Source organism: Urocitellus parryii, chromosome 1 (genome assembly GCF_045843805.1).
Source record: "Urocitellus parryii isolate mUroPar1 chromosome 1, mUroPar1.hap1, whole genome shotgun sequence".
NCBI classification, from domain to species: Eukaryota; Metazoa; Chordata; class Mammalia; order Rodentia; family Sciuridae; genus Urocitellus; species Urocitellus parryii.
Window position 1 is genome coordinate 46,060,309 of NC_135531.1, and position 25,096 is coordinate 46,085,404.

Here is a 25,096-nt window from a genome sequence, read left to right on the forward strand (position 1 = left end):
CATTCCTACTGTTCTGAAGCAGTCAGGTCTAGATTTAAATCCTCGCTTTCACATTATAAGATGCATATGCTTATCAATGTCATGCAACCTCTCAATTTCCTAATTCCTAAATTGGGAAATGTCCATGTCAATGGATTTTCAAGAATCATGCCTGATAGGTTTATGTAAAAGCACCTACAGTTTTAGCCATATGACAAGTAAATAAATAATATTCCTTTTCCTTTCTCCCCCATAACATTCTGTCCCAAACTTTTCATGAGTGGTCACCTTCTTTTCATGCCTTTAATTTTGGTGTTGCCCTTAGAGCTCTGCCTTTGAGTCCTCATCTCAGTCTAAGAGTAGCACTTTTTGCTACCTTAACTTTAAAGAATGTCTACACCCCAAGGATCTCTAAGTATAACAAGTGTAGCCTTACTTAGTCCCTCTGTTAAGATTTAAACCCATTTTTCTGCTGAACTCCTGAGCACCTGGGCACTTCTGTCCTTTCCTTAAATTCAATATTGGTAAAACATCCTGTTATTTTCTTCTTAATCTTCTATCTTATTCACACTATAGCCCTCCTTTTTTTTTTCTTCCTCAGTAGTAATACTTGTTGCTGAAAGACGTACACCACAAAATCTTTGTGGCTTATGACAATAGACCCTAGCTGCTTGTCCTCATCCACTGGACATAAGTCCATAGCAATCCCTCAAGGGCATAGAGGTTTTGCTCCATGCACTTTTTAGAGCCAAACTCCTTCTGTCCTGGAAGATTGCTGCAGAAGGGGAAGAGAGAGAGAAGTGGTGTGTATGTCACTTCTGCCCACATTCTGTTGGGTAAAACTCAGACACATGACCCTACCTAACTACAAGAGTTTGGGAACTTAGCTCTGTACTCGGGAAGAGATAGAGAAATAATAATATTTGGCCACTTCTAGGACTTTAGCTGTGCTATCCAGTTATCCAAAATAGAAATTTAAGAATGAATGTTTACTTCATGTGTTGGATCTCAGTAGTTCTACTTCAGGAATGTTCACCATCTTCTCTTTGTGATCCACATCCTTATCCTTTCTCATTGGTGCTTTGGACACCATCTCAGACTTTCTAGGGGTATCCTGCTGCTTCATCCAGGATAAGAGCTAATTTTACCTAAGCTATTTCAGACCTTGAAGTTCTGTCTCTCAATCCCTTCTGCAACTCTCTTGATGTTATATGCCAAACTTCCTTCTTTCTCCAAACAACTAAGTGCCAAACTCTGTGTTTACTAAGAGCATTTCTTTGTCTCGAATGCCCAACCCTGCCTTGACCACTTCAAAAATCTTCTTAGAGCATCAAGAACTATCTCAAATATTACTTTTACTTCAAAGCCTGCCCAAAGTCCTTAATCAGAGTTAATATGTCTATATCAATAGCAATTCATATATACTCTAGAATTTTAGCACATTTAATTACAGAAAATGTGTATGTCAGTATCTCTTAGAAGACTGAGAATTTCTTGAGGTGGAAGGACCATGCCTTTTGTATAATTCCATTAGTCAGACTTATAATCCCTAACTCTTGTGCAAAGCTCCTACGTTGTGGGTGCTTAATTTAAATTTGGTTAATAAACAAATCACTCTCATGCATATTAAAACTGTTTTCTATTTTTTTAAACAGCCTATTTATTTCCTGCACTTCACAGTTTTATTATTTGTGTGCTAAGGATTATTAGCTCCAAATCTTATAGGATTTTGGAGGAGAAATTATTAAAAGTGAGATTTTTTATTAGCCAGATGAGCAGATTTTTCTCTGAAGATTATATGAAATCTTGCAATAAGTTCTTAGACATATCTCAACATGATTTTGCTAACTCGACTTAGGATTTCACCCTCTTGGTCTAATCAGGTTTATAAATTGTGATCTCAGAGTCACTAAAGGCCTGCTAAAGGAGAGCACGCTTGTATGGGTCATCTGGGAGCTTGTTGTTTCCTTCACTTCCTTTTATATAGTCATGCCCAATAAAAAAAGGCATGAAGGCAGGCCAAAGGTATGAATCTCAATGAAACCAGTTCTTCCTAAGTTCAAAAAGATTGAAGACATGAATGGGCTCTGGCACTACCTATTATTTCAGACTTGCTTGCTTCTCCAGTCCTACTTACCATGAAGAATTAGGAGTGAGCCTCATCGTTAGATGAGATGTGCCAACCACACTATCCTGCCTGTCCATTTTTCTGCCTCTCACACCCAACCAGAGTGTCAAGGTAGTGAATCAAGATTATTTATAGCCATGGCTCATCTCTCATGTCCTTGTAAATGACTCTCAAATATATGGTTTAAATTGAGACTCTTCTTCAGCGTTCCCTGTCTCTGACTGCCTCCTAGCAATTCCACTCAGATGACCCCAAGAGTCACTTCTTTGGCATGTTCAAACCTGACTTAATCATCCTCACTTCCAAGTCTGTGGAAACTCCTGTCTTCCCTTGCTCAATTAATAATACCATTATTCTCCCTGTCTGGCAGGATTGAAGCACAGTGTCATCTTTAGCAGCTCATGTATCCCATCAACAATCATTTATTAAATAATGTTCATTCTCTCTCTACTAAACCATTACTATAAGGGCTCATGCTATTTTTTTTTTCCTGGAGAAAGCTCTGCAAACACAGGCAGCCCAGAGCCATATAGTCAGAATGTCAGCCTTAAAGAAGAGAATCCAATTCAGTGCTAGCAAAGCAAAGTCACAAAGAAAAGCCAACCTCCTCCAACTCTCATTCAGACTTTTGTCTCTATGTTATTGTGTCCACTGTCAGGTCTAAATATTTATATGGCCAAGCCTAGAAGGCACACTGTAACTCAGAGTTTTGGAAGGTCTACAACAACTACAAAGAATGACTTGTGAACTTAAAAAAGAATGAAAGAGAGATATTTGGAAAGATAGATACATAAGATTTTAAGGAGGGTTTCAGAGGAGCCAGAACTGGGCTGGGCGATACAGCTTCCAAATTGTTACAATGAATTTGGAAGAGGTTAAGGATCATGAAATGTTTGGAAAACATTAAAATATAGGCTTTGCCACATTTATTTTTTGGGGGGAATGGAGGTTACTAGGGATTGAACCCAGGGGAACTCAACCACGGAGCCACATCCCTAGCACTATTTTGTGTTTTATTTAGAGACAGGGTCTCACTGAGTTGCTTAGTGCCTTGCCATTGCTGAGGCTGGCTTTGAACTAGCAAACTTCCTGCCTCAGCCTCCCAAGCCACTGGGATTAAGGTGTGTGTCACCGTACGTGGTGTTAGCCACATTTCTTAAGGTGCAATACAGACAATAACTTCAACGTATCCCATAGTTAGAATCAGATATCTAGAAAGATCTGTCTGGGAGCACTTTGCTTACAGGAATGGAGATGCTGGGGAAAAGGGGAAAGAACTATGATGGTGCTCAATGACTTTGGTGTGGCACCCTCACTCAAATAGTCATGAACACCAGAAAGGTATTTCCTGCTGGCCTGAGGCTGAAAAGTATCCAGGGGTAGAGGCATAGAGGTCAGTAGTGTCATGAAAATGCTATTGGAAATCAACTATGGGCAACAGAGCAAGTGGTCAAACAGCAAAATAATGGGTAAGGCTTGTGGATTCTAAAACATTGAGACTACAAAAGGAGAAGGAACAGGAACTCTGACTAAGTGACACAGTCCCCCATCCTGAATGGAGATGAATTTCTAGAATGAATAATTTGGACAGTGCCTCCAAATTTTGGTTCCTGAGAAATCAAAGCATTATGTTTTGGAAGAACTTGGAAGGATCATACATTTCTATTCACTGATGGGAGAGACCTGGGGCTTAATAGGTTATGTATTTAAGTATAGCAAATTATAATTTAAATAAAACAGATTTTTGATTATTATTATAAATACTACTTCAGTGTCAGTATATCTCCAACTCCTCCTCTCTGAGGATATAACCCTAATCTGTAACTTACACAGTGTCTCTCCCCAAATCCTCTAAGTCTCAATGCCTTGTTCCTGTCTCCAGGAACCTTAGTGTCTAAATTTTGATATTTGCTTATGTACTTGCTTGGAGTATTACCTGTATGAACTCAATGTTTCCAGTGCAGCCAGCAAAATGCAGTTCATGGCTGTTGAATACAGCAGCTCTCTGTCTCCCTGGTCAGAATGAGCCTGTCTCAGGTATCTGGAGTGGCCAGGTTGTAGCTAGTTTAATCTGTAGTCCAAAATCTGCTGGAGTCTTAAGTGGAGTTTAAAACTCTTCCTTGAAAACAAGAGTTGCTAAAAACCATGCTAAAAATGGGAACCCCATTGCAAAGAAATTGTAACTACCATGATGTAGCTATTATTTTATTATTTATCTCCTGTACAGCAATCTTCATCTCTATAATGGTAATAATTTCATTCAGATCCTCTTATCTCTAGGATTACAATGTGTTTTATTCTGAATTATACACCAGCTCTGTTTCTCCTTTCTATTATTTATTTTTATTGGCTATACATGACAATAAAATACACTATGGCATAATTATATGAAATATGATTTGTTGACTAGAACTGCATCTTTTATCTATTCAAGGATAAATTCTTCTAAAAAAGTAAATATGGGGCTTGGGTTGTAGCTCAGTGGTAGAGTACTTGCCTTGCATGCATGAGGCCTTGGGTTCCATCCTCAGCACTACATAAAAATAGATAAATAAAAACAAAGATATTGTGTCCAACTACAACTAAAAAAAAAATTTTTTAAAAGTAAATATGTAAATCAAATTAAAAATCTCCAGCAAAAATACTCATAGCTGCTCATTAATATCACACCTGACTTCACACAGTGGGGCCGCTATGATTAACTGTTCACACACATCTTCTTTAACAAGAAGAATGGTCCTCTTCTGTGTAGATGTAAGAGATCAAAAATAAATTCAGATGTGTTTCTTTCTCTGCTATAATTTTGGCTTGTTTCTTTTCCCTAGACTTTAAGAGTTTCCTAATTTGGTTTCTGTGTTCATTCATTCATTCATTCATTCAGTGCTGGGAATGGAACCCAGGACCTCATGCACACTAGTTTCAAGCACTCTATCACTGAGCTCTGAGCTCTACTACCAGCCCCAGTCATTTCCTCTCTTAAACAGGATTTTTCACCTGAATATGATTTCAGTAATTGTTTTCTCAGTTCCTACCTAGTTTCATTCTAGATTCATAGCGAACAGATTAATTTATTGCACAAATAAATACTTTGGCAGGGGCATTGCTCAGTAGCAGAGTGCCTGTTTAGCATGCCTGAGGTCCTGGATTCAATTCCCAGCACTGCAATAGATTAAATTAAATTTAAAAATTAAATAAATTATGTGTGTTTGTTTATTCTTGAAAGATATTAAGGCTTAAATTTTAGTTGAAAAAGAATAAAGGGGAGGTAGAAAACTTTCCCTAGGTTAACCTTCTTAAATCACTATTCTGTTCATGTTATCTCCCTCCTCAAATTCTGTCACTGGCTCCTTACTACCTGTAGAATTAAACTTACATCTTTAGCAATCCCAACATACACTTTAGTAATCCCAACATACACTGTATCTTTTATCTCCTCTATTCTGCCCACTGGGGTTCTCTCGAGTTCTCTAGTCTAGCCCAGGCAGAGCCCAAAGGTACTCTGCTTACTCCCTCCCTCCCTACTACCCTAGTTCCTGACTCCTGTCTCTGTTTTATTTTACTCATCTTTCAAGGCCAAGCTCAAACATGCCACATGAAATCTGTCTTGGACTCTCACTTCTAACTAATCTGTACCAGATTTTACTTATTACAATTTTGTGGTACTTTTCACTATCTGCAATTTATCAACTCCTCTGGACTGAAATCTTCCTAAGGGAGAGAAACATGTCATGGTTATATTTGCATTATTCACCCCTTATCGCCATGACTAAAGATATGATAAAGTTTTGGTGAGAGAATAGATAGGAGTCACCACCTGTACATTGCTAAGTGTCTACTGTTAATCACAGGTTCGGATTTCAGCTGGTTAAGCAGGCAGGGCCTGGAAGAGGAACATATTTTAGTCAGGTTTTGCATTGCTGTGACCAATGTACCTAACAAGAACAACATAGAGAAGAACAAGGCTTTTTTGGCTCACTGTCTCACTCCATAGATGATCAACTCCAGTGCTCTGGATCAGAGGTGAGGCACTCTCAAGGCCAAAGGGTGTAGAGGAGAAAATCAGCTCAGAACATGGCAAACAGGAAGCAGAGGCAGAGAGAGAGAGAACTCCTCTCACCAAGGACAAAATATAAACCCCAAAGTCATACCTCCAGTGATCTGCCTCCTCCCACTGTACCCTACCTGCCTATATTACCTCCCAGTTAATCCACCAGTGGATCAATCCACTGAATAGGTTGCAACTCTCATAATGTAATCGTTTCACCTCTGTATGTTCTTACATTGCCTGGCACATGAGCTATTGGGGGACACTACAAATCTAAACCATAACAGCATCAAGTGATCCTTCTCTCTCTCCATGCTCGCATGTCACATGAAATGGTGTGATGCCTTAGACTCCCATCTAAAATCTGCAGGCTCCTCTACTTCCTCTAATAGCCCCAACTCAAATCTACCTTAGGTTGTGCTCAGAATTTCTCAATGACTGCTTTAAATACTTTGTACACAGTATTTGAGTAGCACCTCCAAATATGAATACTCATTGTGCCCACTGTTTATATAATTGCTAGTCTTTGCCAGTGAATGTTAAATATTTATTCCTGTAGTTACACATAATGTGTTCCTTTTTAGTGACTCTTATAAGCTGCTTTCTCCTAAATCAGCCCAAACATGAAAACTAAGCTTTATTTTTCCTGTTCAAAAATCATTTCAATGATAATAACAATTTTTAAGTGTGTATGTCTGAAGTATTTGAGAGTTCTAAAATATTGCTGGGACATAAGTCATGCAATTATGAATCAGTACTTCACTAGGAATGTGAGTTTTACACCCAAAAACCATTCATAGCTCTCTGCACCTGAGCAAAAGATTGAATGATGAGAATTTTCTCGGGAGCCATTTTCTACATTTGCCTTTCAGATTTAAAATGTGAAAGTTTTTTTCCCTGTAACAGCCCTTGATTGAACATTATGTCCTCAAATGTTATTTATTTCAGTGGCTTCAGTTCTTTCCTGGTAGAAAACTACATCATCCCACTCAATTTCCTGGAAACGTGGAAATGTTGACCTTTAACACTACATATTCATAACTATTCCCTTTCGCTTCAGATATGTTTTATCATCAGTGTAGTGGTGGTATGTCTGAATGAGTTTGTTTCCTACCCTTTTTCATCCTGTCTTTGTTAGAAATTAATTTAGTGAGAGCTTACCACAATTCATATACATATAAAAAACAAATATTATTTTAATCGTATCTGTAATACAGATAAGGTTTTTAAGAAAATTTCCTATGGTATGCTCATCAAAGGAACTATTTTTCAGATTAAAGGTTAAAAAATATCTTCACTTCGGGCTTGGGTTGTTGTGCAGTGGTTAGAGCACTTGTCTGGTACATATGAGACACTGGGTTTGATCCTTAGCACCACATAAAAATAAATTTAAAAAATAAAGGTATTGTGTCCATCTACAACAAAAACTATTTTTTAAAAATATCTCTACCTCAAGCTCAGCAAAGTAAAAACTCTTATTACCTTGTTTTTCTATGATGAGAAAATCCAAATTCATATTTCAGTCATTTACAATACTGGATATTGGCAGTATAGGAATAAAGACCACATGTGTGAATTGTTTAGATAAAAAGATTCCTTGTACGTGTAGCATAGCAAAAATGAATTTGTGTTTTCTTGCAAAAGATCGTAATCATTTTATTAAGATATATTCTGGATAAATAATTTGTGCTTCTGCTGAGGCTAATATGACAACACATAAAAATATTATATTTTAAGTAGTTCTCCCACAAAGTACTAAGAGATAAAAAGCAGAGAGTTTTCCATAGGGTACTTGCATTGGATCAGATATTTTTAAAGTAAATATATTAATAAGCATGCTGTGATCCCATGAAGGCACTTGTCCTATGGGCATGTTTGGCGACATGGCCAAGGTATAGCCTGAGAATGCATTTGGAGATTAAACATCAATTTTTATTTCCTTTCTTCTCTCTTTTCCTGTTATCTTCTAACAATAACGTCCTTTAGATTTCCTAATCGAGCCAGGAATCTCGAAAAGTTATTGTTTTTGACTAAATGTTGGCTGACAAATCCTTTCATGATCAACAGAGAATTTTCATGCTGCCTTAAACAAAATAAGTCTGTCGAGAGACCCATCAGTGGAAATTAGAACTGTCTTCTGCTATGGGTAGGGAGTCTGCCAGTGACCTATTAGAGGGACTCTAATTAGTGCCTGGTTCTCATCTTGTGAGGCTCAGGGATATGTAGGTCCGGCATGATAGGCAGACCTCTGCCTGCCCAGCTCTCCTCAATTGGATAAAGGTGAAGGTCCACCAGCCTCTCTTGTTTAAAAATATTTCTTATGAATAAATAGGTCAGAAAATCTCACCCACCTCAAAAATGAGGAATGCAGAATATACGCCATCACATTTTTATTTTGGAGACCCTGGATTTGCATGTAGGACTGCTTTTTCATTAAAGAAAACAGGATGTTGCAAGCCTACTAATAATAACCAATAAATGACCTTCCACCTATTACCAGATATATCCCTTAAGCTGGAAGGGAGGGAGGACTTGGAAAGACTAAAGGGTGAGTGTAAGAAGAGAGTATCCACCCTTATCCTTCTTCCCATCACCCCATCACCATGCTTGAAAAGAGTCAGTGATCCTTTGCTCCCTTTGATGTGCCCTGTGAGATGCAAATGAACTTATCTAAGAGTGTGTCTCAGTTCTAAAGGAGCATGCAGGATGATCTGTCTCACCACACTCTTAAAGTTGTGCCTGCCCAGGATTCATCCAAGTCCAGGGTTATCCCACAGTAAACCAGAGAAAAAGGTTTAAGGATGAAAAGCTGGACTCAACTCTGCAGCGGTAGGTAGTTGGCTGGATTCTGCATCTGAAAACAAGGGTGACTACCTGTCCCAGCTTGCTCCAGACTGAGGGGAGTTCCTGGGACATAGACTTTCATTTCTAGAACCAGATCAGTCCTGAGAATTGGTCATCCCGAAAACCCAGAATTTAAACTCTCTTCACTGCCAAAGTCTTCTAAATTCCAGACTTTCCAAATTGGCTGAACACTGGAAACATCTGGGGAGTTGTAAATGAAACTGGCGGTGCTTTCTCACTAACAGAACATCCCCGAATGTACTGGTCTGGGATGCTGCCAGGCCATTGGGATTCCTAAATGCTCCCCTAAATCACCAGGTGATTCAAATGCACAAGACAGTTTGACAAACCTGCATTTATTTTTCTGAATTATTTAACCTTTCTGGGTCTCAGTTTTTCTTTTGATAAAATTCCCCCCCTCCCCGCCTTTTTTACTTCTTTTACTGCATAGTTTTTTTTTTTGTTGTTTTTGTTTTTTTGTAAAAGACTCAGGCCTCCACAATTTGGAGTGCTGTAAACCAGATGAGAGGACTTAGTCACCTGAGGATTTTGTTAAAGTGAAGATTCTGATTGAGTAGGTCTGAGAAGAGGCTGGAGAATTTGCATTTCTCCAAGCTCCCAAGTGACAGTGGTGCTGCTGGTCCATGGACTACACTTTGAGTAGTAGGACATAGGATTTAGGACATCAAAGTATGAAAAGTATTGCTCAATATAACTTTCCATTTTCTTTAAGTACTAGAGAAGTCATCAAAGTGTCATTAAGGAAAACAGGAAAAGTAATAAGGAGAGAGACAAGAGGTAGAAACCTCAGCCCTTCCTGACTTTTTGAATCCCAACTCCATCTTCAAGTTTGTCTCCTATTCTGAAGTCCAGGGTTTAGGGATGCATGGGGAGGGGTGGGCTGACCTAGCATCCTTTTTCCCAGTGGCCCCCTCATAGGTAGAAAAGGAGAGAGGAGCTCTGCATAGACCCCGCTCTTTCCTTCTTCTGTACCTCACCCCCCAGCCCACAGCCCAGGAGAAACTCATTTAACTCATTTATCAATCCATGATTCTTCCAGGCTCTCAGTACAGATCTCTGTGAAATCCCTAAGTTCTCTCAAACATTTGGGCTTTGGAAAAGAAAATTCAGGAAAACATCCAGGTTATTTTTATTTTCTCCTGGACCACATGGCTCCCCTGAGGTACTGAACTCACCTGGTGGCACAACCCAGGGGGTGGGAGCAAGGGCAGGAAAAGGAAACGGACCCAATCCCAGAAGACCATGAGTCCCTGTGTCAAAATAAGAACATCTGCTTATGTGAGAAGTAAGCACACTTGGTTTTATTCTATGTCTCTTTCCCCAAATAGGAAAGATCCATATAGGAAAGATAAATATGTCACTTCTGCTTGGAACAAAGGTAAAAAAGCCTCTGTCATTTTGAGGATATTGGTGGCAAGCAGAAAGGAAATTAAGAGGCCCAGGAGGTAGGAGCTCAGCTTAGATATAAGCCATCAAGAGCAGAGTTGGAGGGAAAAAACAAAAAACAAAACTGTTCTACCTACATACAGATCTCAGAGGGATGTATCTACCAACCTTTCTGAGCTGGGACCAGAATTGCCATTAGAAATGGTTATGGTTTGGACCTCACATGTCTCCCAAAAGCCATTTGCTGAAGGCACGGTTGCCAGCCTGTGGTGCTTTAGGAGGTGGTTTAACTTTTAGGAGGTGGTCTCTAGTAGAAGAAAGTGAGTTCACTGGGAAGCATGCCCTTGAAGCAGGTATTGCAACCCTATTCCTTCATGTCCATTCTGTTTCCTGGCTACCATAAGGTGAGAAGCCTCCTCCACCACAAGGTCCCCATCATGTTTCCTGCCTCTCCGCAGCCCCCAAAACCACAGGATCAAGAGACTTCTGAAACTAAGAGTCAAAATACATTTTTCCTCCACTAAGTTGATTATCTAGGGTATTTTGTCACAGTGATGGAGAACTAGCACAGAGACCATGCATAATAATTACAATAATAGTAACATTGATGACACCTGACACTTTTGGAGTTCCTTCATGAGCATGGCTGCATTTGCATCTGAAGACTATGGAGAGCTCTGTGGCTAGAATTGCAGGAATTGCTCCCTCTTTCCTCAGGTGATGATGCTAGTCGGTGCTATTAGATTATCAGTTGTCCTAACTCCTTTTCCCAGTCATTCTGAACATGCCTGTCCACGATTGTTGGTCAGGTACTCCAGACCAAACTGAGATCAAGCCTTTTCTTTTTTGTGCCAGAGTAGATACTGTAGATAAATCCCCAGATAAAGACAGCACTCTGCAACAAAAATGAAGGTTGAAGGAAGAGAGCCAGCCAGATAGCGAGAGCAGCTCTGCCTGTCTCTGCCAGCCTGGTGTCACCAGGTCATTGTTTATTTCTTCACCAAGCCTGCTATTAACAGTAGGCCAGAAAGCTTTGAACTTAACTCATGTACATAAAGCAAGCTGTTCCCCTAATCTGCACATTTTAATCCAGCTCGCTCTGCATGCTGCTCCAGCCTGGCTTCCTTCCATATAAGGAGTTCACGGTATCTTTCTGCAGCACCCCTGCCTCTCTCTGTCTTGAAAAACAGCCAAAGATGGTTTTGTGTTCAATGCATATGCTGTAGGCCGAAAACCCCAGCAGCACTGCCACCACCTTGCCTTCCCCTCCTGCCAGGTGAGTCCAGTGCATTTCATTGCTGTTTCTCTCTGAAACGAGAACTGCTGAATTCTATTGTTTGGGGTTTTATTATAATATGAAAAAATGAAAAGAAAATCAGTTTAATCCTACTTGTCTATAGTGGGAACAAAAGCCTTCATGTGTATGTGATTTTCTATTTGTGAAATTGTTGCTGGATTCTGCTTTAGTGAACCTTAAGACAGATTTGATAAAAACTTTAGGACACTTTTCAGTAGAAAATACGTTTTGTATGCGTTGATAAAGTGCATAGTATTGAACAGTGAGTGATGGGGAAAGGAGGGATATTTTCTCACTTTTGTATAATGTTCTCTTTGAAATAAATACTGTCAAAGGCTTTACATAATCATAGCTTTCTTGAAAGATGCCACAAGGTTAAATAGGTGGTTGTATTTTGGTATTATCGCAAATAAGCAATACTTGCTGTGGAAATCTTACGTTTTGGATAATGGTATGTAAATGTATCATATTCCCTTTTCCCTAAGCGGGTTTCTCTGGTTTAATGCCTGTCAAGGTTTTGTGAAAAATATCTGCAAAAACAGATGATGCCACTAAATGAGGGGGAAGAGTTTTGAGATAAAGAAAAAGGCCGGTTTTAGGGGTGTGTGCTAGGAAACAAGGCACATGTATGGTGGGGGCTGGGGGTGTGAAAGTATGCAGCCTAGGGAGAAGAAATAGTCCTGAGAAGGCATGAGAGAAGGAAATTGTAGTCTAAATACAAAATTGGGCTGATAAAATTTAGATGCTAAGCCAGGCCTTGGTGGAAAAGAGAGAGAGAGAGAGAGAGAGAGAGAGAGAGAGAGAGAGAAAGGAACCACTGTCTTATTTGTTATGCTTTATCACTGCTGCTCTGCTTTGGGCACCAGCTGCCTCATTTAGAATCCATTCTTCTCACAACATTAACCAAGGTGAAAATGCTATAAAACCATGATGGTTGATGACAGAAGCTTCAAATACCGTGTATGTACTCAGGGATGGCTGTAAACCCCAGACCAAATACCCTTAAGACTATTAGCTGCAGAATAATACAAATTTACTCGTATTGTTGTACATGTGACCGTATATCTTATTTAAGTTAATATCGACACTGCAGAGTAGTTAGATCTGAATTTTCTTTGAATTATTTCATTCATCACCCAGCCTTCTCAAAGTTAGCTTTCTTCTCATTTGTATAAATCAGAAAAATTAAGACTAAAGAAGTATGGTATCTCAGCCAGGGTTAACTAATGGAGGAGGCAGGGTTTGAACTCAGATCCAGCTAACTGAGAAAGTCCATGTTCATGTTCGTTTCACTTATATTCATTTAATTTGAATTTTTCATTGAATTGCAAGATAGGGACAAATGAGAAAAGGGACTTACAAATACACCATTTTCTTGGGAATATTGAAACAACTCCTTAAGTCAATAATTAAGTCTCCAAATATTTTGACATATTGCCTGAATTTTCCAGTAGTTGAAATACTTTCTAGACACATTGGGGAATTATTTCTCATTGTTGGTTTCAAATTATAGCAACCTTAGGAGCTTTAAAACATACTGATGCCTGGTTTCTACACCCAGAGCTTCTGATTAAATTGGTCTGAGATGCAGCCTGGACATCACTGGTTTGAAAAAGCTCCCCAGGTGATCCTAATGTGCAGACAAATAGGTATTTCCCCTCACAGACTTACTAAAGTCTAGACCCATTAATTCCACTGATCCCCAGTTCCTTCTGCTAGTATCCTTCAGGCATCTCAAACTCAACACATCCAAACAGAACTTTCTGTATTTTCAATTAAATGGGATCCTCCTCTTCCTACACATCTTTTTTTTATTATTAATTGCTCAAGACTAAATACAATGATCTTGACATATCATACATTCGATTCAAATAGGGTATAAATTCTCATTTTTCCCCATGTACAGATTGCAGGATCACATTGGTTATACAGCCATGTGTATACATACAGCAATCCTAGCGTCAGTTGTATTCTGCTGCCCTCCCCATCCCCCTCCCCTCCCATTACTATTCTCTACCCATTATACTGTGACACTTATCTCTCTCTCTCTTTTTTTATTCCCTTCCTCCTCACACCATCGTATATGTATTTTGTGAACCCATGAGGGTCTCCTTCCATCTTCTGTGCAATTTCCCTTCTCCCTTTCCTTCCCTCCTCTTTTCCTTGTGTCCTGGTGATCTTCTTCTCATGCTCTTCCTTCCTACTCTGTTTTGAGTCACCTCCCTTATGCTTGAAAATGCAACTCAATTTTCCTGAAGGGAAAAATCAAGAAGTCACTGGATCAAACAACTGGAGAGTCCAGACATGGTCCAGCCACAGGCATAAGTCAATGGAGAAGTTCAATGGTGACAACAAAGGTCTCTGTCTCCCTGGATTAATTTTCCTCTCTCCCTTGCCCTGGTTCTGCTCTGCCTCAAAGCTGACTTTACTCAGGCAACCCTTTCCCCATGGTTGTCCCACAAACCCAGATTCCATTCCCCAGCTCTTAGTCCACCAAAGTAATATTCTGTCTTACAGAAACTTTAGACAAACCTTGTGTTTGGGCTCCTTGAACCCACCCCACTGTGCCCAAGGAGACTTGCTTGACTGTCTTCTACCGCAGGCTCTCACTGACTTTCAGGGAGAGTTAGCCCATTCCAACAATGTGAGACTCCAGAGAAGCAGGGCAGATCCACAGGGAAAATGTGGGTTGTTACAAGAAGGACAATTGAGCTGGACAAAATGGGAAATGCCAGTCTTGGCAGGTGCAGAGAGAAATATACCTCATCTATCTGGGGATAAAACAAGATGTTCAAGAAGGTAAAAGTTGGGATGAATGTTGAAGAATAAACAGAGTAGGCTCAGATGTAGAAGGATTTATAAGTACTTAATTTCCAATGGTAATATTTTTGTTGAAACATCATTCACATCCACCAGTAGGCTTTTCACCCTCTGATTCTAAGAGGGTCATCTGATGCTTAAATTAAAAAAAATTAGGGTTTCTTTAAAAAAAAGTTCTCTTTGTCCTGAAAAAGACTATACATTCAAGTATTCAGATAAATGGGTCTAAACTGTTGGATATTATATATTTTAAAGTGAGAGTTTCCCAAATTTGATTTTTTTATATGAGATTACAATATTTTCATGAAACTGTAAGAAATAAGAGCATATTTAACTCATTTACACCTAACATTTTATGAGCTATTTCTACCAAATAATAAACTTCTCCTGCACAGTGACCACCCTTGTTCTGTGACTTCCTTGGTAATCTTTCTCTAACTAGAAAATCAGAATGAAAAATCAATATTCACTAAATTTTTCTTGCCAAAAATCAGAGCTATCCTGCTGCAATGTAGTGGAAAAAAGGTTTGTGATGCTACTTAGGAGCAGTTTGGTATCAGGAAAGTTTTTCTTTCCACTGCTGACCTTCCCCATAGTAGATAGGTCATCCTGACAGTTTACTCCTTTCTAAAATGGAGATAATATTGGCCACGATGACTAACAATAATATTTTTGTGAAAAGCAAGTGGAATCAGGTAAATGAAACAGCTTTGTAAACAGCAAGTACCGTAAAAATAAATGTGAGGTGGTAGTGTGTATGGTTTGAAAAGTAACTTATGAGGAAATTAGATGGTAATGAGAATGTTGGATTTTTGTATTGTGTTGTTTTGTTTTACTGCAGGCCACTTCTGTTTTTATGTTCATTAAGTCTACCAGCAGAGCTTATTTTCATGCTTTAGCAATATAGGCAAGGTTCTGTAACTATTTGCTTTGGAACATGTAAAGTTGATGACTTGGAATAGCTTCCAAGCAGCTGGCAATAAGAGCCCTAGAACCACAAGGGGCAAAAGTTCTTTGGCATGCAGGGTGAGTGCATCCTTCAGAGGGGAAGGGATGCTCACTGGCTGGAAGTCTTGGTAGAACCAAGCATCTGGAGAAGCCAAGTGCATGGTAAACAGCAAAATATATAATTTTTTTGTACCAGGGATTTAACTCTAGGGTGTTTAACCACTGTGCTACATCCCCAGCTCCTTTTTATATTTTGAGACAGAGTATCACTAAGTATCTAAGGGCCGTGTTAAGTTACTGAGGGTGGCTTTGAACTTGTAATGCTCCTGCCTCAGCTTCCTGAACTGCTGAGATAATGGGTGTGTGCCACCATGTCCGGCATCAGCAAGAAATTTTACAAAAAAGAAAGGGAGAATGGAAAGGAGTGTGAAGACAGCCATAAAGACAAATGCTTTTACAGTTAAGAGTGGAGAGGAGATTAGATCCAGAAGCATCAGCTTTGAACCACAGAAACACAGATTTTGGTGAGAAGGGATGTGGAAGGGAGCAGCAGTATACCTAGTCTGACCACCAGAGCAGACTGTTTTGTAGAAGCTCTTCCCATAGACCACATAGTATTTTCACTTAATATTATGAAATGAAATCATAATCAGAACCAGAAATAGATGCAGTAAAAGTTTTCTTGTATTGAATTTGTGTATATATATACATATCAGTACAAATAAATGAGTGAGCCATATTTGACTGAAACCATGGTAACTATTAAATTGTGCATTCAATCACTTTATTTTCTTGAAGTGTTATTTTGTTTTTTTATCAAATAATTTAAAATGAAAAATAAACTTAAGTTTGTAAAGATATTTTCAAAATCCATTAAGTATTTTATTGTGTGAACTAAAATTTGTATTTGCCAAATATAATACAAACTATAGTTCGTATTCTATTTCACTGTTTCAAAATCAAAAAGTTTAAAACAAACTCCAACAAGCATATCTCAAAACCCCATTTTTAATGAAAGATTGAAGTATATCAAGTTCTGATTCTTTCTTTTGTGAGCACTGCAGTATTAAGTATATGTACATATATCTCTGTGATTTTATGTATATATGTGCTATTAAGACACACATTGTAGAATTGTAGAATTTAGACTAATAATATTTTTGAAAGAAAAAATATTTCATAATTGATATTATTTTGCTTGTCATATTTGCTGACATATAGTAATAATTGAAAACATTTGTTGTTTTATTGTTTGAAAATTCTCTATGTGCAATGTGTACTGTTATTTGCTTGAATATGAGAAAGACCCTTACTGCCACAGGACAGTAGTCAGTGGAAGAACAAAAAATATTTGTATCACTCCACAGAAATACACAGCTTCAAACTCCTCCGGGGACCCTAAGGCTTAGTGCCAGACTTAAAATGAGCCCCCAAGTTTATCCTATTACTTGATCCCCCAGAACCCTACATAAACAATACCAAAAGAGTGGCTTCTTTTAGAATTCACTTCTTGGGAAAATTTTGCTTCTTTTATGTTTTCTAATAAAGAGTTATGAACATTTTTTTTTGTAATTGACAGGAAGAGTTCAGAATAAATTAATAAAAACACATATACACATAAGTGTGCCCATATGCCTACAGGTATGCATGTGTAGACTACAGGTACAATCAGTGCTACTTAAGCCCAAATGTAAAGCTCTTTTAAAAATTCAAATTGTGGACATCACCTCTGGGGAGGTTGGGTCAGTATGTCTAGAATGAGTCCCAAAGATCTGCAGATTTTTAAAAGCATTTGTGTATTTCTGGTGATCATCCAGGTAGAGGAATCACTGGTAATAGATTTGCATTTTCCTGGTTTTGTGCTCATAATATTTTACTTCAGTTAGATTTCCATGATTTTAATTTTACATTTCTAGTTTGTTATTTCATTCTTTGCATTCTTTTTACATCTTGGATATCGCCTTAATATACAATTCAAATTTAATTCTTAGAGGAGTAAAAAGTCTTTTCCCCTTTTTTGAAACCATGCTTTCTCCCAAGTGTGTATGCAGGGTGTCAAGCTGCAGGTTCTAGAGGCCATCGCCAGCTGCAAGTTCCTCAATAGGATGTGTGTTAACATGTAAGACCTTCTGCTCTAGCATATCACTGAAGGACTCTTCCATACCAGCAGAGTAGTGAAGAATCATGGCGCTTTTCATGTCTTCATATGCAACATATTAGATTGTCCATCAGAAATATATGAAACAGAGCTGGGGATGTAGCTCAGTAGAGTGCTTGCCTTCCATGCTCCAGGCCCTGGGTTCAATCCCCAGCACCACACACACACACACACAAAAAAGAGTGAGAAATATATGAAACCATTTCCTTAAATAATTCCCCTCGTGTCTCCTTTCGGGGAGGTGGAAGGAACATTCAGACAAAATTCCAAAAGAAGGAGGATAAAGAGCAGGCAAAGTACAAAATAGAATCTTCTGGAAAGCATTAATGTATGAATTACCATATGTTGTCTATCATACATCTTTTTTTCTGCAGGATTGTATGAAACAGAAAGTAGCAAACTCATACACACCTTCTAGATATTCCAAACTGTAGTTCAGATCATCTAATTAGTTATGCTTTTAGAAGTCATCTTTTGTAGTCTTTCTTTACTAAAAATTAAATGCTAGTCCATGTGAATATTAACTTATTGATAGTTTTATTATGTAAGGATCATTGGTTTTATTGGTGTTTAGTTATACATGACAGTAGAATACATTTTGATATAATTATACAAGCATGGAATATATGTTAATGACTTATTTTAAAATGACTATTTATTTGTTAAGTGTTAAAATATTCTGGACAAAAGACTAAATGATTTTTTTATTGGTTGCTCAAAACATTGCAATGATCTTGACATATCATATTTCATACATTTGATTCAAGTGGGGTATGAATTCTTATTTTTACCACATGTACAGATTGCAGGATCACATTGGTTATACATCCACGTTTATACATACTGCCATACTAGTGTCTGTTGTTTTAAATTTTCTAACACCTTTATGAGAGAAGTTTTCTCTACCTTTGGCAGACAAAGGAAGTAAGACTCGAGGAGAAGTTCAGTAACTTTCTCAAATTATTTAGATAATAAATGTGGCTTTTGGATTTGGAGCACAGAGGAGACCCCTGTAAAAGCCTGTTTGAAATGCTGAGCTCTTTCCAGGGATTCCCCTCCATAGGTCTAGAGCCCAGGAGTCTGCATTGTTGAGCCTGAGGCAGGGAGTTCTCTGATGAAATTTAGAAAAGGTTTATAGTGTGAGTCTCCCACTCTGGATTTCAGCTCAGTGGTCAGGTAAAGGAAGCCCTCATCCTTGTACAATTTATGCTACATCACCTGGCTTCTATCCCCACAGAACTCAGGCTATGGGAAGAAATACCTCACATTGACACCCTGGCCTGCTGAGTAACTGTCTACCAGAAATATTCCTAGCTATAATTTTTTATCTTAAAAAGCACGTACTGTAAAATGCATATTGAATGCCGCTTAGAACAAAGGGCCAAAAGAGCTTTGTGAGGTTGAGGGGCCAGGTTTCTCTGGCTTGCTAACTTGACTCCTCTAGAGGATTTACACAGGATTGATGCAACATGGTCAGGTAGGCACAAGTTACTACTACACAAAATAAAAGACTTTGCCTGCAGCACAATGGGAGGATATGAAGTAGGGGTTCTTGAAGGGAACAAGTCAAAATCTACCAAATCATAAAAAAACTTGAAGTTAAGAGACTCTTTCTTTAAAATGATGCACCCCAAGCAAAACATAAAAAGAACAAAAAAGAAAAAAACAGTACTTCAATGAAGATGTGAATGGATTCATGGAATACCTAAAACAGAACTCACAGATGGTTTACAATGGGCAGATGATAGCAACGGATAGCCAGGAAGTAAGGGAATAAACTGCAGTTGCTTTAAAGAAAGATGATGGCAAGGAAGATGATTAAAAGACAAACAGCAAAGAAAGATGCAATGGTATGTTTCCTCTATAAACACCTGGCCATAGAATTTCAGATTGCCCAGCTGCCCTTGAAAATCAAGATATGGGCACTGGAATATGTTATCAATATGGGTCCCCAGAGCATGAAATAACCAAATGCAAGCATAAAGTAGACCCAACTCTTGGTGAATTTCCTTTTGCAAAATGTTTTGTTTGTGGGAAAATGGGGCATCTGTCCCAATCACGTCCTGATAACCAAAGGACTCTATGCTTATGGTGGTGATTGCAAACTTTGTGGTTCTGTGGAACACTTTAAGAAAGATTGTCCTGAAAGTCAGAATTCAGATCAAATGATCATAGTTGGTTGCTAGGCAAAGGGGATGAGTGCAGACTATGAAGAAATTTTGGATACACCTAAACCAAAGAAACCAAAACAAAAATATCTAAAGCTGTCAATTTTTAATAACATTCAGTACTGTTGTTAATTACTATCAGTCACATTGTTACTTTCCAAATGGGTATGCTTTACAAGTTAGGCTTCCTTATGATCAAGAACAGTTTACTGCATTTTGTCCCTCAAGGAGTATTTCTACCACTGTTTGGAGAAAATCACTGAAGAAAAGCACAAGTTTGGATTCTCTGAAAGAACTTGTTTTTAATGAATAGAATGTAGACAAAACTAAGTTATATAGTTGATTGTATATGTATATATATGCATATATACATATATAGTTATACAGATGATTGTAAACAATCATCTTTTTTTTTTTAGTTATCAATGGACTTTTATTTTATTTATTTATGTGCAGTGCTGAGAATTGAACCCAGTGCCTCACACATGCTAGGAAAATGTTCTACCACTGAGCCACAACCCGAACCCCAACAATCATCTTTTTTAAAAGCAAATTATGCATCAAATTGAACCACTTCTAAACAAAGCATACTGCTTTGCATCTGTGAATGAATTTTTGGTCATATTGTTTTCTTGATTTAAAATATTATTATTATAATAGAAATTTACAAATTGCCACAAAGTCTGTATTTTTAAAATATTGAATATAAATGTATTTGTTATTTAAAAAAAAACAAACAAAAAAAAGCTTTGTGGAAAGTATTAAGAAAATAGAAGTGGCGACAAAAGGCCCCAGAGAAAAGAGGACAGGAATCACTTAATTCTGTTTATTGGGTCTTCCAGTCCCAATGCATGGTGATTTCCATTAATGTATAGCATACAGGAACTGAGATGGCTTTGGACCTAGAGGAAAAACTCCATGGTAATGGGAGACAGAAACATAGAAGTTATTGCATAAATTACAGGCACAAGATATAGAGAAACACAAAAGACAAGGCAAAAAATTAAAAAAAAATTAAAAAAGAGGGCAGCAGCTATGGAAATAGAGGATCTTGCCAATAGAGTAAACCATGATTCAGCTTGATAGCATGCTGGTGTGGTCCACCAAATGTTTCATCTCCTTCCCTCTATCATTCCTATGGCAAATGCAAATCACTGGTCCAGGAAAAAAACTCCTGTTAGATCTTCATCTCCTCCAGTCAGGCTCATTGACATAATAGGTTCGCCTAGCAATTGCCCTTTCCTGTGAATTCAAGCTAGCGTGAGTAGGAGAAGAGAGATTTAATTCCAACAGGGGCTAAGGAACTCCAAGCCTTTTGTGTTAGATCTCTTGGTGTTTATTCCAAGTAACATTCGTATCTTCAGGCCACTCCTCACCTATGAAATTAAAAACTTCCTGGACCATCTTCAAAGAAGTTGCTCTGTGGATTACAGATGCAGAAGCACTCTATATAGAATAGAGCAAGGCTAGCAACCTCTATTGCATGGTAGGTCTACATGACATGGCATGCCATGTAACTTCTGTGAGCCTCAGTTTGCCCACTTATAATGTGGTAGTTGTGATCCACTGCACAGAGTGGTAGGGAGGATTATGTGAATAATCTTCTTGCATAGAACCTGATAGATAACCAGGACCTCAGTATGTAGCAGGGCCCTGGCAGGTTCCTGGCAGGAAACGGAATCCATCCCAGATGGTTCAAAGAAAGAAACTTGTAAAGAGATTATTTATAAGAATGTTGGCAAAGATAAGAAAATAGGATAGTGAGGCACCTTCAGACTGTCATGGCAGGAAACTACCACTGCCCTCAAAGCTGAAGGCAGAGGAGAGGAAGAGCTATGGCGGCCAGGTCCACAAGAGCTGTAGTATGGAAAAACTCCCAGAGAAGCAGAGACAGTGGCCTCTTTCTTCTCCTGCCATCTGAGCTCCTGCTGATGACTTCCATTGCCAAACCCAACTAGAAAGCACATGGGTAGAAAATCCAGGTGATAGTCAGCTTCCCTGGGCACAGAGCAGGACCGAGAAAGGCAGAGAATGCATAGAAAAGGAAAGGGTACACAGGTCAGTAATGGTTATGTACTTGGCAAGATATATTTCTTCTGTAACTCATACCCTGTCTCTAGGATACATAAATTATCATCTAGTACCCTAAGAGAAGTTCATGTGCTTCCCTAAAGGCTTTACAAACTTATTGCCAATGAGGTAATTTAGCACTGAAGAGATAAGACTCCCTAGAAACCAAAATGGAGAAATTAGAAAATAAGCAAGCAGCTCACTGTATATCATGGCTGCCTTGACGTCCCATTATTACTCTCCTCCAAGCCTGCTTGTTTAAGTAATGGCCTCTCAATAAACTGGAACTGCCACTCACTGCAAAGAATGAGCCTCTCGCTCCCTCCAAAGGTAGAGAAGAGTCAGGGTGGTGGAGCTTGTTGGATTTGTGGGTGTGGAGCAGGGACTAGCAGAGGAGGTGTCATGCACTGGGTCTTGAGACGGAAGCAGTGATGTGACTGGAATATGAGCAGCTGTGAATTGTTTGCCTAGTCCATAGGTATTGCCAGTATAGGTATGAAACATCCCTCAAAGACCCGAATGTTAAAGGCTTTGTAACAGTAAGTGGCACTATTGGGAGGTGGTGGAACCTTTAAAAGATGAGCCTAGAAGAAGGAAGTTAGGTCATTGGTGTCTGTCCTTGAAGGGGATATTGGGACACTTTGTGTCTCTCCCTGTGCTTCCTGGCTGCCAGAAGAGCTACTCAACTCCTACCATGTTGTACTGCCTTGCTGCAGGACCCAAGCAATGGAGCCAACTAATCGTATAGGGTGAAACCTATGAAATTGTAAGCCAAAATAAACCTTTCTTCTTTATAAGTTGATTTATGTCAGATATTTGTTATGGTAACAGAAAGCTATCTAACATTTAAACCATTTTAATCTTTAAGAACAAGGGAAATCACTGTCACTTCTTGTCAGGAAGTGCCAAGTGTTGATCTGAGCAAGATTTGTAGATTAGTAGGTGCTCTGCTGCACCATTAAATTAACAAGTTAGCTTCCAGCACATAAGATAAAATAATTATCATTAGAAATAATAGTTACTGCTTGTCAATTACTGGTATGATCCAGGAATTTGGATACTTTTGTTTTAACCCTCACAACTCTAAATGTAGATATTATTTGATTATAATGCATTACATTTCAAAAGTACCAATTTATAATGAAACTCAAAGGAGGGTGCTTTTCTTTGCAGTAGAATATCAGGTAATACAAGTCAAAGGAAAAATAGAATATCACAAATTTTCAACCATGAATGTAGTAACTGAGTCAAAGATTATCAATGGATAAGGATATTAGAGAAGAGAATATTCACACCCTCAAAGTATCATGTCATTGGTTAGTTACATATTGCCAAAAAATTCCTTACAATAGAAAAAAATATCTTAAAACCATGACTGAAAATATATTATTAATCAATTGAGCAAAGTTAGCATCATCAGTAATGAGACAACAGACATTGTGTTCCTTGTGGTGTATGTAATGGGAAGGAGCCAGCATCTTACACATAGTGTTCAGATTGAAAATTTAGCCTGAATCTGGTTACAAGGAAGCAGACAAATTCAGATATGGGAAATTATACAACTGGTTTGGACTATTCAAAAATGTCAACATCTTGAAAAACAAAAGGGGGTGAATGCTCTAAATTCAAATAGATTAAAGAGATGACAGCTAAATGTAACATATGAACCTTAACTGGATCCTAGGTCAGGAAAACAAACAAACAAACAACAAAAAAAAAACATCATCAGGTATAAAGATAATTCTGGGCCTGCAGGGTGGCATATACCTGTAATCCCAGTGCCTGGGGATTGAGGCAGGAAGATTGCAAATTCAAAGCCAGCCTCAGCAACTTAGCTAGGCCCTAAACAATTTAGCAAGATCCTGTCTCAAAATAAAAAATAAAACCACTGGGGATGTGGTTCAGTCCCTGGGTTCAATCCCTGGTACCAAAAAAATGGGGAATAAAAAGAATAAAAAGACTATACTGGAATAATTGGGAAAATCTGAATACAGACCATACATTAGTATCTGGCTCAGATTTCTTCATTGATTTAAAGGAGCTGTGGTTAGGGAGAAGGCTGTCTTCTATTCTTAGGAGATAACTGTGAAGTATTTAAATGCCATCAAGCCCACAACTTACTTTTAAACAGTTCAACAACCACCACAAAGTGTTATGTGAAAAGAAGAAAAAAAGCAAATGTGGCAAAATGTCAACAATTGGTGACCTTGGGTGAAAACTAGATGTGTGACTTCTGCTTGTATATAGGTTTGAAACTTTTCAAAAATAGTTGGGAGAAAAAAATACTAGTATTAACCCCACTATTTCAAGAATAAAAACGTAGCTTGAGGCCTTTCAACTGTTCCATGGCTAGAGCAATATTCAAACCCAGATCTTTCAGATTTCACTAAACCCTTCAATACATTCCGGTCCTGGGTGGTGGTGGGAATATGTGAATACAATCAGTGTGAAATGACATTTACTTCTCTGAATTCTTTCTGATTGGAATAGACAAGGGCCCTTCCTTCACTGAGCAATGAGGATTTGGGTTTGGTTTACAGGTGTTTTGCCCTCTTCTCTACACCCACATCCCAAGCACATCCTTCTTCTATGAATATTACAGAAAGCGTTTTGTATTCATTCCATGTCAGTTGTTAAAGTCTGATGTAAATTCTTGGGGAGCACTGGGACCTAAATTAATCCTGAGTTTTCATCATCTGTGGACACAGAACCTGGCAGATGACAGAAGACAACTTTGAAGACGGCTTTGATAGAGGTCAGCGTCACACACAGTTATTAAGGACAAATTTATACTGATAGCACCAGAAAAAAAGGAATGAGGAAAGGACATTTCTTCACACCAATTGGTCCTGTTTCTTCAAAGAGATGAGCTATTTATGAAAACAGTGATGTACTTTATCTGGTGCATGTGAGGTGACTAATCATTTTTATAATGTACTCAATTGAATTTGAAAGTATCTGTCTCAGGTAATGCTTATTCCTTGTCCCTGAATTTGGATAAAGCTGCCTAGTGTCCCCAGTGAATGATGTCTGAAAGTTTAAATTTCCTTTACTATCTCATGCTGCTGCATAATAATATATTCCTAAGGCATTTATAAGACTCTTATTTAAATGTTGTCAGTCAACATAACCAGGCACACAGGAAACACATTATTTGTGGTTCATGGGCCAAAACCCCACTTCTTTCATGTGTGGGTGCCCTCTGTTTGTACTCTACACTTAGTCCTTGCAT

The 25,096-nt window shown here is 38.4% G+C and overlaps 1 protein-coding gene and 1 pseudogene across 1 annotated transcript in view; both read left to right on the forward strand.

Moving 5' to 3' along the window:
• The window catches only part of Rab3c (RAB3C, member RAS oncogene family), a 252,878-nt gene that overhangs the window by 178,748 nt on the left and 49,034 nt on the right, over positions 1 to 25,096 (forward strand). The window lies entirely within an intron of this gene.
• LOC144255359 (zinc finger CCHC domain-containing protein 9 pseudogene) lies at positions 19,096 to 19,926 on the forward strand (annotated as a pseudogene).